The sequence below is a fragment of the Eubalaena glacialis genome, chromosome 17, assembly GCF_028564815.1.
Source record: "Eubalaena glacialis isolate mEubGla1 chromosome 17, mEubGla1.1.hap2.+ XY, whole genome shotgun sequence".
NCBI lineage: Eukaryota > Metazoa > Chordata > Mammalia > Artiodactyla > Balaenidae > Eubalaena > Eubalaena glacialis.
In genome coordinates this window covers 14,594,091-14,596,276 of record NC_083732.1, presented here as the reverse complement: position 1 = coordinate 14,596,276, position 2,186 = coordinate 14,594,091, and the positions used below count along the sequence as shown (strand labels likewise).

The 2,186-nt window shown below is 40.9% G+C and overlaps 1 pseudogene; it reads left to right on the top strand.

Annotated features, from left to right (window-relative positions):
* The first annotated feature begins 316 nt into the window (after positions 1 to 316).
* LOC133076788 (cytochrome b-like) lies at positions 317 to 1,456 on the top strand (annotated as a pseudogene).
* The last annotated feature ends 730 nt before the right edge of the window (positions 1,457 to 2,186 follow it).

Here is a 2,186-nt window from a genome sequence, read left to right as displayed (position 1 = left end):
CTCGGGATACTGTTCAGTAGCCATAGCTGTCGTATAACCAAATACAACTAATATTCCCCCCAAATAAACCAAGAATACCATTAAACCTAAAAACGAACCACCAAAATTTAAAACAACTCCACACCCAGCACCACCACCCACAATCAACCCTAAACCCCCATAAATAGGCGAGGGCTTCGAAGAAACCCCTACAAAACTAATTACAAAAAGAATACTTAAAATAAAAACAATGTATATTATCATTATTCTTACATGGACTTCAACCATGACTAATGACATGAAAAATCATCGTTGTTATTCAACTACAAGAACACTAATGACCAACATCCGAAAAACACACCCACTAATAAAAATTATTAATGACGCCTTCATCGATCTCCCCACTCCATCAAATATCTCTTCATGATGAAACTTCGGCTCCCTACTTGGCCTTTGTCTAATTATACAAATCCTAACAGGCCTATTCCTAGCAATACACTACACACCAGATACAACAACCGCCTTCTCATCAATCACACATATCTGTCGAGACGTAAACTACGGTTGAATTATCCGATATCTACATGCAAACGGAGCCTCCATATTCTTCATTTGCCTCTACGCCCACATAGGACGCGGCCTATACTACGGCTCCTACGCCTTTCAAGAAACATGAAACATTGGAGTAATCCTGCTATTCACAGTCATAGCCACTGCATTCGTGGGCTATGTCCTACCCTGAGGACAAATATCATTCTGAGGTGCAACCGTCATCACCAATCTCCTATCAGCAATCCCATACATCGGTAATACCTTAGTCGAATGAATCTGAGGTGGTTTCTCCGTAGACAAAGCAACACTAACACGCTTCTTTGCCTTTCACTTCATCCTTCCCTTCATCATCCTAGCATTAGCAATCGTCCACCTTCTATTTCTCCACGAAACAGGATCTAACAATCCTACAGGCATCCCATCTAACATAGATAAAATTCCATTCCACCCCTATTACACAATCAAAGATATCCTAGGCGCCCTACTACTAATCCTAGCCCTACTAATACTAACCCTATTTGCACCTGACCTGCTTGGAGACCCCGATAACTACACCCCAGCAAACCCCCTCAGCACCCCAGCACATATTAAACCAGAATGATATTTCCTATTCGCATACGCAATCCTACGATCAATTCCTAACAAATTAGGCGGAGTCCTAGCCCTATTACTCTCAATCCTAATCCTAGCCTTCATCCCAATACTCCATACATCCAAACAACGAAGCATAATATTCCGACCCTTCAGCCAATTCCTATTCTGAGTATTAGTCGCAGATCTACTAACCCTGACATGAATCGGCGGCCAACCCGTGGAACACCCCTATGTAATCGTAGGCCAATTCGCATCCATCCTTTACTTTCTCCTAATTCTAGTTTTAATACCAACGGCTAGTCTTATCGAAAATAAACTCATAAAATGAAGAGTCTTTGTAGTATAATTAAATACCCCGGCCTTGTAAACCGGAAAAGGAGACGAACCACATCTCCCTAAGACTCAAGGAAGAAGTACTATACTCCACCATCAGCACCCAAAGCTGAAATTCTACTTAAACTATTCCCTGAAAAAGTATATTGTAGAGCATCACAAAACCACAGTATTATGTCAGTATTAAAAATAAATTATCCTATTACATATTACTATGTAACTCGTGCATGTATGCACCACCACATGACCAATACTGGTCCTGACTCATAAATTGTACTTATACATGCTATGTATAATCGTGCATTCAATTATTTTCACTACGGGAAGTTAAAGCTCGTATTAAATTTTATTTATTTTACATACGTACATAATAATCATTGGTCGTACATAGTACATGCTCTTAAATCAATTCAAGTCAACTGAATCCTATGGCCGCTCCATTAGATCACGAGCTTAGTCAGCATGCCGCGTGAAACCAGCAACCCGCTCGGCAGGGATCCCTCTTCTCGCACCGGGCCCATCAATTGTGGGGGTAGCTATTTAATGATCTTTACAAGACATCTGGTTCTTACTTCAGGACCATGTTAACTTAAAATCGCCCATTCGTTCCCCTTAAATGAGACATCTCGATGGGTTAATTACTAATCAGCCCATGCCCACACATAACTGAGGTTTCATACATTTGGTATTTTTTATTTTTTGGGGGGGGCCTGCATAGACTCAGCTAC